Source organism: Chaetodon auriga, chromosome 12, assembly GCF_051107435.1.
Source record: "Chaetodon auriga isolate fChaAug3 chromosome 12, fChaAug3.hap1, whole genome shotgun sequence".
Lineage (NCBI taxonomy): Eukaryota > Metazoa > Chordata > Actinopteri > Chaetodontiformes > Chaetodontidae > Chaetodon > Chaetodon auriga.
Window position 1 is genome coordinate 8,556,869 of NC_135085.1, and position 13,760 is coordinate 8,570,628.

Consider the following 13,760-nt stretch of genomic DNA (forward strand, 5'->3'; position numbering starts at 1 on the left):
CTGGTTGCACTGAAGCAGCTGTGCCTTTAATCTCTGCAGAAGTATTTTGTCTTCATTGGCAGAGACAGGAGAGATACAGACAGGAAATGCAGATAGAGACGTGCGATGTGACAGCAAAGGTCATCCGCTTTAAACCAGGACATCGTGGCTATATGTCTCTAACTACAAGGGCACCAGATGCCCCAAAATTCCCCTTTAAAGAGACAACTTGAATAAAACCAGAGATGAATCATGTCAGAGATGTGAAGCTGATAAATAAGTGACGCCATGCAGACGACGCACTGTCTGCACCAGAATGTGTCTACAAAACTATTCACTGAGGTTTTGTCATCTGAGGTTTGTTTTTTGGGTGTAAAAGCAGCTTGAAGCAACTATGGGAAGCTGTAGTCTTCTAGCCTGTAGCTGTGAGTAGCCAGTGTCACAAGGTGATCTATTACAGGGTCCCTTCATCAGGAAACCTGACGCGTTAACAACACAGGGAACGTACAATACACCCGGAAGCGTCAGACAGCACGCCAGTCCTCAGGGGGGCTGGTAACGCAATACCTGCGTATCTGTGAGCAGGAAGAGAAAGAAAGAGAAAGGATAATGAAGCAGAACCAGCTGAAGGCGAAAGGAGAGGAGAGCCGGAGGAGTGAAAACGACAGTGAGGTGTGTGACAGCTGGTCTGCAGGTAGATTGATTGAGGAGTCAGCAGCGTTGGGAGGAGGTGTGACAGCCGGATGTAAGTTCAGGGTTAAAATAACACTGTCCTCTCTCATGCCCCCCAGCCCCCGACACACACTCCTTGACTCCCATAGGCTCCCTTTCCTCCAAGTTCTCCTCTGTCAGTGTGGGCCCCCAAGGCCCTCCAAGCATTCAGGGACAGTCTCCACAAAAAGCACACTCACTGGTCTCTTCTGCTATTCTGGGAACTTCCTCTGCACTCCCCGACTCCCTTTCAGTGCCTTTCCCTCCATCCTCATACCTTCTCTGTTGACCTTTCCTCCAACCACCACTTTTTCATTTAAACCTGTGAAACAAATAACTCAATCACTGGTTTTCTAGGAAGCACGGATTCATTCTGGGAGCACCACAGGTGACAGTGGAACAAATGTTCTCCCCGCCTTCCCTTTTCATTATCTACATCTTTACCTTCACATCATCACAGCCGGTGAAATGAAAAATTCTCTTAAACGCTTTACCAGACACACATACAGCTCCAGCTTTCAGCCTCAGATACCTCACAAGAAGAATTGTTATAAAACACAACATGCAGGACAGGGATGATGCCACGAAGCAGATTAACATCATCTGAGCTGCAAACTATGGACAGTGTTAATGTACTGACCTTTGCTGCTACTACCTGCTCTGTATAATGTTGCCTACTGGTTGGCCACCAGTAGCACTTTTAGTAAACCAACAGCTTCACCAGTAGAAGAAGTACTGAGATCATTTACCCACAGAAAAATACAGCACCTCAGTATAAAACTACTTACAATTGAAAGTCCTGCATTTATAATTGAATAATTTAGATATAAGCATCAACTGGTCCGACTTTACAGTACTGAGAAATGAGCCTCTTTAACATGGCTGCCACTCCACCTGCAACGTCCACAGCACAACACCGGTGGTCTGCCTCTGATCCATAAAACAACCGGCCGGGGGTCAGCAGTCGGCGATTCATGTGGTTTCACAAAACAAAGGCATGAACAAAGTGTCAGTGAGTGCACCCACTCACACACAAAGGCATGTTGGCTCAGTTCCTACATTCACAGGCACACATACTGTACACTCTCGCGGTCTGCTCCTCGCACTCTCTCCTCCATCTTAGCCCTCGATGATTATTTCCCTGCGTACTGCGGCCTGCAGACACCTGTTTGAGTGTCTGGCTGGCCGGCATCCTGTGCGTGGGCCTGTTTGTGCCTGACAAACAGAGGGGTTCCTATGAAAGCCACCAGCGTGACTTCCTCCTACTCTACCTCATCAGTGTAGGATTGTTGTTCGGTGCCTGTGCCCCACAAAAAGAAAATAAAATGAATGTGGGATGTGACAGATTCCCCTTTGGATAAACAAACACAAGTCTGATGAAACAGGAAATGATCACCCACATCCACCTTCTGTTTTTAAGTGTGTATCTGCGAGCAGACCATAAAAACATGCAAGATTTTTTTCCTCTTTTCTTCATCATCCTGCCATGCTATCTTTAACTCACACACACACAAAAACCAACAGTGTGAGCCAAGATGACATCACCCCCGGTATTTGCTCCACGTTTCAAAGGTGAATAGTTCCCATTCAGCGATACAATGAGCTGGTCAGTGGACCTCCCCGCTCTGAGGAGAGCACAGTCACTGTTTGGCATGATCTCATGTCTGCATAGCTCACACACACACACACACACACACCGAGACAGTAGAGCAAACAGAAAGTGTGGCGGACAAACTTTCAGATACACAACCAAACTTAAGTGTGTGTGTTTAACCAGCGAACACTGTGGCAAACACACGCTGTGCGCAGTCACACCCAGCTGCAAACAGAACAGCATTGATACAGCGCTATTGTCTGAGAGGCTGAAAATATGAGCAGGTATGATCTGCTTACCTGGTTTTTCTTCGCTGGGCTGAGTCCAGTGTCCGCTCTCACACCGTAGATACTCCTCTCAGGTTGATGTCAGAAGGTCAACCACGCGCAGACGAGGCCCCCAGTCCATTGAGGTGAGATCTTGCCCAGCTACAAGTCCGTGGCACTCCGAGGCCAACACACATTCACATGATTTCATCGTCGTCCATTGGTCGACACAAACCCAGAAGTATGCTTCAGGACTTGCCTGCAAAAAAAAAACAACAAAACAGACAGAAACATTGTCACATTGTAATCTAATGGGGTCAAAACAGAACTATTTTTCTTTCCATAAAGCATTCCACAGAGCTTGTATTTCATCTGCAGAGGAGAACATGAGGCAGGTAAACACCTTTACTCTCTCCTGTCCTGAGCGGCTGAAAGTGAGAACCCCTGGGTCTTTGTACACCCACACAGAGACCTAATATCATGATGAGTGAATGAGTCAGAGCCAGGACCCTGGAGAGGTTTACAGGGTTTCAAAAGAAAATGACTGGACTGGCCTGGAGGGCCCTCTGCAGACACACACTGAGCTTGAACACAGTCTGCTAATAGGCACAGACTGTACTTTTTAAAAAAAAAAAATGAAAATACAAGATAAATAAATAAGTTGATTGGCCAAATATTCTAGGATACTGTAGACATAAGTAATGCTGATCTTCATGCAAATTATTTTTTTTCCAACATACTATCAACATCATTACGTCTTTGGGTGACTGTATAAAACCTTTATGCAATTCTTATCTTTCAGATGAATGGCTGTTGTTTTTTCTTTCTTCATATTTCCATGAAAATGAAACTGAACAGCGAGTGAAATCAGGCGGAAGCCAACATTTCAGCAACAGCATCCACGCTCACGCTTAATGCACATGACCAAACAGAGTGCTGGAAACACCTGGACTGAAGAAACCACAGAGATGAGTAACTCTCTCATAATGATACTATCGCAAAACCGAACAATGAAGCCACTCTGATCAGATACATTTGCTATTTGTGATTAATCTACAGTTTAATTACCTCAACTCGAGATCAGAAATTAGTTTGAAACAAATCCTGAAAACACAAATTCAGAAGAACATGATACTCTGTTTCACTGCTGTCCGCTGAATCTTTAACATACAGTCGGCTACAACCGGAAGCAATTTCCAATGCTTGATGCGAATTGACTTGACATTGTTCCAAACCAGGTCTGGGGGCTATGGTAGGAATGCCTGAGGGGCCCTGTGCAGGAGAAGGCAGTATGAATGAATCAATGCAATTCACACAGACACACGAGGACACAGTCCACCCACCACCTAGTAAAGTAGCTGACTGGGGCCTACAGCGTCAGAGGAGAAGCTCACAACAAGGAAACACCAAGCTATTCTTCCTCCCTGTACACGCTCCACAAATGAGGCCTTTGTTTGGGAGGAAAGAAAGACTACGTATGTAACTGTGCACGGTGAAACATGACCACGCACGACCGTAACACAGTAACACCAATCAAATACAGGCTCATAGGCGTGAACTAGCTTTTAAGCGACAAATGGCCACTGGGATGTCATTCATTTATTGACATGCACACTATTCATGCATTACTGGCTCAGGCTAAAACAGCAAGCTGCATCTTTTGCTATTGACAGCCATCTGTAACATGCCAGAGGGCGACATAACACAACCCCAGCGGTTTTTACATTTTTGTTACACAACTCAGTCAGTGGGCAGGGCAGGGAGGAGAGGGTAGTTTATGGCTGGAGCCCCCACCCTGGCACATTAGAACACACAAACACCACCCGGCCCCTGGAGAGTGTAAGAAAGGCCAGAAATAAACTGCACAAACACAGTCAAGGACAGAGGCCACTGAAAACACTACAAATGTACAAGAAAAGCAGCTTTACTGAGGTGCGCCAACTAGCAGCGTCAGTGAACGATGCTGTTTATTACCTATTTGCTAATATGACTGAATTTAACTGAATTTTCATTGATTTTAGCATGCTTGGTCCAGACTGCAGTATCTCACCAACTGAATGAACTGCCACGAAATTCTGTACAGACGTTCATGGTCCTCAGAGGATGAATGATGAGGACTTGACTTGACGCTGGTCTCTGACCAGCTTCAACTGAGCAAGTGCCTTGTTTGTAGGCACCTCATCAGCAGTCAGCAACTAGCAGTCAATATTTATGCTTTGTATCAAGCTCACATGATGCAAATTAGGTGTGAAGTTAAGTTTGGTCTGCCAGTCTGACTGCAGGAAACGTGACGCTGATACCAGTTCACCACAAAATGGAACAAGATCATCGGTACATGTTACAGCATAACAAAAACAGCATTAGCACATACAGCTCTTCCTCCCGTCTCTTGCAGCTTATTATTAACCAGGACTGGTCAGGCTGAGTAGCAAGTCTACCTCTCCTGTCTTTTCCATTGCAGAGTCACTGCTGATTCATGCACTCCACTGTCAACAGAAAAGTCTTTCATTCACGCTGCCTTCCCCCACTGATGAAGTCAACATGGCACCACTGAAAAAAGAAGTGTTAGTTTAGCAGGACCTCTTAAACACTGACAGTGGTATTTGTCTCTGTGCTGTATTTTAAACTCATCTTCTGTTTATACAGTAAATCATTCCTATACCAGCATGTCGCTTACCATGGAAATAAAACATAATACACATGTGTCATATATCTAACTAAACACTCTCCTGATCAGGTTACCATGAACGAATAGAGGCCAGGCCAACTATAATCCCTCCAGAGGACAAAGCTGCTGCGAGGAAGACACGATGCAGAGGTGACAGGAGTGAAACACAATCATCTCATAGTGCAGGAAATCTAGCACAGGACTCCCTCTGCTGTGTCTCCCACACACCACATTCATCGTAGGTATGAGTAACATCGCGGACAGAAAGAGGGTCAGGCACTAAATTCATTAGTTATTACTGTATCAGACAGTGATTCGTGCCTTTGCCAGCTGCGAGAGCTCAAACGCCGGCGTTGGTCTATGTATTCAACAAACCTCACGAAAAGATCAAAATTAGACTATTTTCAGCTGCGTATTAACACAGCTTTGGTGTTACACTGAGTATTTCAAGGCCCGAGACAGCACATTAATTCATGTTAGATTAATGTTTTTTGTACATGGTCTCGAATGAGTCAAACAGTGTCAGGTCTTCATATTATATGTTCATTCACATGCTGCTCTTAAAGCTCCGGAGCAGTCGAGCTGGTCTGAGGCAGCTCTGAAGAACTGTGATCGATAACTCTCATTCTTAATTACTGATCTGCAGTACCAACTGAAGCTGCAACTGCTCTGACTCTTCAAGTGTTTTTCACTCACACAGGAAGGTGGTGCAACAGATTGTGACATCCTGTTGGGGAGTAGGTGCTGTCCACATCTGATTTCCATATTGCTAACTGCTCACTGGGTATCAAGCCAGTATTGAGCTTCCTCTCAATCCATCTCACATGTGCAATCGCCTGTAATCACACTGAAATAATAGTTTCATATTACAACATCTTTAATCCTGTCAGGTCTGGTACCTTTCATTTTCAAAGACCCTTTCTAGGATGAGGGGGCATCTCGGTATCCACATTGACGCGTACACACAGTATTACATTGACAGAGAACAGCAATGGTGGCTCTATAAAATTCAGCACATACTGCCACTAATTCTGTGATAAATAATGAATTCTGTGATCATGTTTGATGCCTTTCTAATGCTTTATTTGTCTCATGTTTCGCTTTAAAAATCTAGTAGCACCCACTCATATTTAGGTCAACATATAAAGCAGATGGCAGCTGTAGCAACAACTTGTAGCTGCAACTCAAATTTGCAATATCCTTGTTTAATTCCAGAAAAAAAGTTTTATAAATCTCAATAACGTCCAAACAAACAAAATACTTCCAAACATACGCGCCTCCGTCTCGAGTGCACCTATGAACCCGTGTTAGGCCCCAAACGAGAGACTGAATTCCACTGTCGACCCTTTATGTGAAGCGTAAAATCACTACCAGTCACACAGCCATGTCTGTCACTGAATCAGCCTTTAGTGAGGAGAGCATGACCAACACTGGGTCAGTAAAGGTGTTTAACTGCATTCATGTCATATGACTGGCAGCCTCGTCCTGCTTGCTCGGTGACTACTGGAACATCCTGTAGGTAATAAGATCACAGCTGGGTTTTGACTTTAGACAGTGAACAGATAATAAGAAGAATCTAAGAGGAAACTAAGCACTTTTCTAAAAGATGGATGCTTTATAACTCGTCAAGAGCAATTAAAAAAATAAAAACCATAGTTGGAACCTCAACATTTCACTCAGCAGCAGGTAACACTTAGGAGTTTCATACATAAAGTACCAAAGAAATCGACCCAGTCAACTTGCAGGTGGAGTTACAGTGAAACGAGGGGCATTAGAGAAGAAGCCAGGTGTAGCTACGTATCTGTATCAGTACAAGCCAAGAGAAAAGGTGAACCTATATGTATTACCAAAGGAGCCAGACTGTAGCCTGCAAGAGCTCTTTCCACAGCACTGTTTTACCACAAAACTTATACTGAAGCCAACCGCTGCTCCATCAATTTATCCTGGAGACACAGCGAGGCAACATGTTGGACAACCACCCAGTTAAATTGTCTCATGTCTTATGTGGTCATGTGGTATTAACGGGATGACAAAGTTCATCTTTCCACTCAGAACAAGATCGCTGCACCAGTGCTGGCATTTTAAAACATCACAACAGCATCTAATTCAGGAGCTTTCACACGTAACTAAATCACACACCTGCCTACTACAATACAGAGATGAAGTGTGTGGTGCAGCCATGCAGCCTGTCTGCTGAAGACACAACTTCAGCTTGTTGTAGCACTTCACCCACATCACAGCAACATCACATCCTTCATATCTTCTAGCATCCTGCTCTCCAGAGTGTGTAAGAGGCCGACGCAATACAAGGATGGAAAAGAGGCGAACACTGACTCCAAGCTCAAGCTGCTTCAGGCAGAGGCTGTTGCTATTAAAGTTGGTAAAGTGTGGTGTCATGTGCACAGAGTGAATGTCCAGCAGTGTTTCCTGTTTTACTACAAATATAAAATATATAAAAAGAAAATATAAAACATTCAATTCAATTCAATTTCTAAACTTTTACAACCTAAAGTGCAGTGAAATATTCATTCTGTCAAACTGAAAGATCAGAATTACCATCACAGTGCAAGGTCTTTAAAGCCAGGCGCTCAAATGTGTATGCAGCGACGGCTCCGAGCTCAATCCAGACGAACGTTCTTATACATGAATACAAACAAACAAACTACTACTCACACAGGCCCAGTGCATCATTCATCGTGTACGAGAGTGACCTGGACTTTACTCTCGGAAGACAGTGGGTCAATCTGATTTTACAGCCAAACACCAGCGACCATAAAGGTTAACTGCAGCAATAAAAAAAACAGTTATGTGCAAATGGATTACGTAATGCCAGGAATAAAAATGGGCATTACTCAAAGATCTACAGATAATGAAGGCTACTACGGCAAGCTGACAATGTGTATGATGTAACAGGTGTGTGTGTGTGTGTGTGTGTGTGTGTGTGTGTGTGTGAGGAGCAGAGATAGAGAGGATAAGGAGTCTTTGCACTGTAGACTTGAAGCATAATGATGACACAATACTAACAGACAATCCCTCATGCATGTTGGAACCTCTCTGTGAGGATGAGTGTGTCTTTGTGTGTGTGTGTTGAGGGATTTAGAGAGGCTGAGGTGGTTAATTTACAGAGAAGGACGGAGAGCTCTGCTGCCCTCAGGCCTCATATCTGACACTAGGTGTGTGTGTGTGTGAGAGAGAGAGAGAGAGAGAGAGAGAGAGAGAGAGAGATACCGTAACACACAGCAAGTGGGAACAAGAAAGCCCCCATGGAGCAAAGCTGCATGTTTTGTCTTCCTGAAGTCCAACATGTGGAGGCATTTCATTCATCCTGAGTAACCTGATTTTGTGGATGAGGACTTTCAGATTCTGCCCCTTCAAAAAACTAAAGTTTTATCATGTAAAATACACTGAACTACACTGAGGTTCAAACTCAAGGGTGCTGGCTGACCTTATTTAACGAATTTACTGAAAGAATCCCCAGAATGACAAATTCCCTTATGATAACGATCATTCTGCACGAATCAGATATATCTGTAGTCTTTGCCTCCATATTTATGCACCATTTGTCTTTATAGAAACTTTTGTGTTCTATTATATGTAATTATACCTTCACCCATCAGGTGTGTTACATGTCAAAGCCTGGATATGATAATTCATATTACTAGTAACATCATAGTCGTTATTATTATTACTATAATTATTATTATTATCATTATTACTAACTCTTTAAATGGCACCTTTCATACAAGACACGCAGCTCAAAATGCTTTACGACACAGAAATCATACGCATCAAGTGGTTCACATTAAAAAAGACAGAATGAACATAATCAGAGACAGAAAATGAAAGTAAAATAAAACTGACTTGATAAAAATAGTAAACATATGATAAAGATGCATAAAACACGTATATAATACCAAAATTAATGGAAAACAATGTGGAATGAATTTTTTTTTGAAAATAATAGTAAAAATTAAATAAACATAAGGATGAAAATAGAATACAGAGAATGTATGTGATGGGAAATAAAACCTATTGCATAGTAGTGAAAAAATAAAGATAAAAATAGAAAATAGAAAGTAGAGTCCATAGACTGCATAAAATCAAGTAAAACACATTTGATGAGGTGCAGCAGTGCATACCTGTGAGGCAAAGTGCAAACGACAGTGTCACAGTATTCACTGTGTGAGCCTATTTTGAGTTACTTTGAGTAACTTTTGAATTTGACTTTATTTCACAGCAGACGCTTTGACTTGTCATAGTAATATTAATGATTCCATACAAGCTTCCCAGTAAACCATGACAGATAGAGGCAAATCACTGAATTCAGCCTTCACTAATCTTATCATTTAATCCTGTGCTGTTATTACTGTGACATGTCAAAATGCCTTCTGTAAAACTGTCTAATTAAAGCACAGTATTTTGTTGCTGGGAGCCTCCTTGTTTATTTCCAGTGACCTGTTTGAGCATGTCAGAGGGCGCAGAGACACCACTGCTCGTTCGCTACTTCACAACTTCATGTGGGTCCATATCAGGTTTGTTAAGTTAATGGTGGCACCATCAGAGACTACGCTTGTATAACAAAATCTTCCACAGTGACAGCAGCTCTCCCACATTGGCTCCTTCCTGCCATGAGGCCCAATAAACTGGCAAACCAGCAAGAAATATATGGACCAGGTCCAGGAGAGGTCGGGCCCACATCAGGCATCCGCTATGGTGTGACTCTGGTTTTACCAGTAGGAATAAATATGGGGCAAACTTCACAGCTCAAACTCTTGTTGACTTGTTGCGTGACTTCATTAAAAAAGGAGAACAGGCACATCATTTTTTTTTTGTATTTTAATTGAAAAAACTAATTAACTTTTCCAAGTACAAACCTACACAACACATGATGTATATACAAAGCATACAGTCAGTACAGATACCGCAGATCAACAGGCAAGCAGCAGGACTGGAGGGAAGGCTGAGGCCAGCACCAGCAAAGATGGAGGTGCAGTGAGGCGATAAGACATGAGTTCATCCATCAATCCAAGCAGAACTCCAAAGGTTGGGTCAGAAGCAGGTGTAGGGACTTGATGTGAGGTTAACCACCAGGAAGTTCCTGGAGATCCTCTTCAGTCATCAGTTTTCCTCTTCTGGCTCCTTCAAAGACAATTAAGCAAATGAATCATTATCCAACTGTTGGAGACTAAAATGTGTGAATTTTTAATCTACGTCACAGAGTACTCACTGTGTTTTTCAGCTCCAGCTATTTGAAGGCCACGTCCTCTCAAATCCAGATCACTTTATCTCTGAAACCAGGTTCTGGCCATGGACCTTCACTTCGTCCATCTCACAGCATCACAAACAGCCAAGTCCTTCTGAAAAGCTTCACGGTGAAAGCAGCTGTCCCTCCGTATCCTCAGGATGGGTCAAATCCACTGAGGGTGACAGTGCTGGGATCTTTGACTTGGGGTCCTTTGGATCTGAGTTGCATTTTGAAACCACCTGACTTATGAAATGTTACGCCGTTGGCTGAAGCGAATGTGGAACCTGATAGGACAGTTTTAAACTGTGACGCCCACAGTGAATGTGATTGGACAAACATCTTGTCCACTTCTTCACACCCAGGTAGTAAAGATTAATGGTGCGCCCTCCCCTCTGTGTTTCCAGGCGTGGGAGGCTTTAATATTGTGTATTCAGCAACAACAACAACAACAACAACAACAACATGGGCTGATGTTAATTTGAAATTTCTCTTTGGCCACACAGTTGGAGGAAAGTGTGTGACTGCCTGTGTCTCCCAGTCTGGTTATTCATGTCAATGGCTGGTCCATTGAATCCAAAAAGACAATTAATTTTAAAACAAAGAGCAGGACGATGAAAGGACAGTGTGCAGTCTGTACCTGCAAAGTTCAGGTAAGAAGATTTCATCTTATAGGCCACTGCCTGCACCAAACATCCACATCATGGCTACAAATGACAATCATATTCACTGTCAATTCATCCGTCACATATATTCCTAATACTAACTAATCAAGCAGTTGTCCGGTCTATCAGATATCAGAAAATGGTGAAAAATGCCAATCAGTGTTTCCCAAAGCCCAAAATGACGTCTTCAAATGTCTTCTTTTGTCCACAACTGAAAGCTATTCAGTTTACTGTGATAGAGGAGGGATGAAGGCAGAAGATATTCACACTGAAGTAGCTGGAATCAGAAAAATCTGTTTTTTTCTTACTTAAATTATTACTCAAAGGGATTAATCGGTTATCAAAACAGCTGCTGCTGATTACTACTACTACTACTACTACTACTACTACTACTACTACTACTACTTAGGTATTTAAGCCAGGACACCTGTGGGACACCAGTGTTATTTATTTTGAATAAAACTGAACATCCGTCTGATAAACGACCACTAAAAAATAATTCTCAGTTTCATTTTGTTGTCATTTTTATTATTTATTTCTTTATTTTTTTATTTTTTTTTATTTTTTTTCAACCATCCATTCGTTATCTTCTTATGATCTTATCAGTGTCCACAGTAAGTGCACCCGTGAAGCCACCCCAGGCTGTCCCACGGAATTACATCAGAAATGAATGAATAAAAAAATAAATATAACTTTTAAAATTGTGAGTTTTGTTGCAAATGTGCGCCAAAACTTTACTCGCAAGGGATTCATCGGAATGCCGCACACCGAGCAAACTGTACAAGCAGCCCGATATAACCTGCTTGTTTGTTTGCATTAGTTACACTAAACGACTGTGACAAGTGTCTAAACTACAAATTAGCATGTTCTGTGCTAGCTAACGCTATCTTTGAAGTGCACAGCTAACACTGAAACGGAAATGATAAAAGTCTCATTAGGTCTGCTGTGTGTCACAAACGTGTCTCCGGTGAGTGCGCCTACCTGTCAATCTCAGCTGCTGTCACTTGCTGTCACCTCCTGTTCCGGTGTGTTTTGACACTCCAACAAACCGGCTACAAGTGCACAAGTCCCGACATCTGGACCGCTTCACGGGGTCTGAATGAGCCCGAGCTCAGTCTGCAGCAGTCTGCGTTGAATGGTTCGCGAGCGCACACACGAGCCCTGGCAGAAAACACAGTCCTGTTTGAGTCGTGTGGCCGCTGGCGTCAGTTCTTTGCTGTCTTTGTACGGCACGAAGATCGTCTGTGTGCGTGAGGAGGGATCACTCCAGGGACAACAAGAGGGCTCCTGTTTGTGCGCTTTTTCCTGTCTGCAAATGTAGCTACCGCAGAGTTAGTTAGTTAGTTAGTTAGTTAGTTAGTTAGTTAGTTAGTTAGTGAAACCAATTACTATGCTTGATTCCTAAGCTTTAAAAACAGCCCTTTTATTTTTTTTTATTATTATTTTTGTTTTTGTTTTCATCCAGTTGGTGTGACACTGTCATCACGTATTTCTTCTTGTCACACTACAGGGGCATCATTATTCAGATTTCTTTGCAGATTTTACATAGTGCTCATTTGTTCATGTGCATTTCCTCGCTGGTTTCATTGCAGTGAGAGCGTTTGCTTGTCTGTCTTAGTCCTGTGATGAACTGGTGACTGAGTCTTTCAGCTGCTAACATTTAAATATGTCCCAACTGTGTCATTCCTGGCAAAGACAGACGGTGGTCTGCATTTCTTCCACCGCTCCTCGTGTTGTTGTTTCGCTGCAGGACTCAGCAGCGCAGTGGGAGCTCTTTATTTTTCTCATATCTCTGGTACACATTCAGGCTGTCAGCCCACTCTTAAAGGAACATGCCACAATATTACGACACTTGGTGACTTCTGCCTCTACAAACAAGTTCAGTGCTTTAGTTTGTGACATGTATTCATAGATGTGATTTAATATCATTGTTTTTGTTTATGTTTCCTGTCTTGTCTGTTTCTGAGAAAAATTAGTTTAGTTATTAATGGTTTTCCATTTCAAGCTGATGTACAAGTGATGGGATTTTATGGTAAATAATTCTTCCCGCAAAAACCCTTTCAGAGTATTGACAGGAAGAGGTTTGGGTGCCTCCTACTCAAATGCAGAGCTTCACTTCATGAATAACCATAATTGAGCGAGAGACTAAATGTAATAGTTGGAAAAGTTTAAAGGTTTAGGAAACAGATGGTTTACTTTGTCTCCATCATCTGGTCAAATCTTGTCACAACAACTATTTTTCTCCAGACTGCTGTCAGGGCCTTCAATGAAGGGGTCTGCACTGGTTGGACAGGTGTCACCAGTGAAAAGCAGGAAGGAATATTAAAGATTCCCTCCAGACATGTTTTAAAACACACAGAAATACTCTAATACTGTAAGTAAGAAATTGGAGTGTATGATTTCTCAACATTACAGCTACTCCTTCCTCATCACAGAGTCCGGAAATGTGTGAATATGCAAATATTTTTCATTTCAAAAGAGCACAACATGTCTACTTCACTGAAAGGTCCATTCATACTCTGTCCCTTCCTCGAACTCGTGTCAGTTGCATATTGGACAATGATGGGCTTCAAAACTGTCCACACATGTATTAAACTAAGATTTTGGGTGAGCACAGACAATCCTTCCTCTTTCA

At 42.6% G+C, this 13,760-nt stretch overlaps 1 protein-coding gene across 1 annotated transcript in view; it reads right to left on the reverse strand.

The window, feature by feature from the left end:
* LOC143329080 (activated CDC42 kinase 1-like) overlaps window positions 1–12,316 on the reverse strand; it is a 55,960-nt gene extending 43,644 nt beyond the window's left edge. Inside the window, exons 1-2 of the mRNA XM_076744767.1 lie at window positions 12,107–12,316; window positions 2,584–2,809 (exon numbers count right to left, since the gene is read on the reverse strand). The gene's annotated coding sequence lies outside the window, so the exon portion shown is untranslated. The remainder of the gene's footprint in view (window positions 1–2,583; window positions 2,810–12,106) is intronic.
* Between the last annotated feature and the right edge of the window lie 1,444 nt (window positions 12,317–13,760).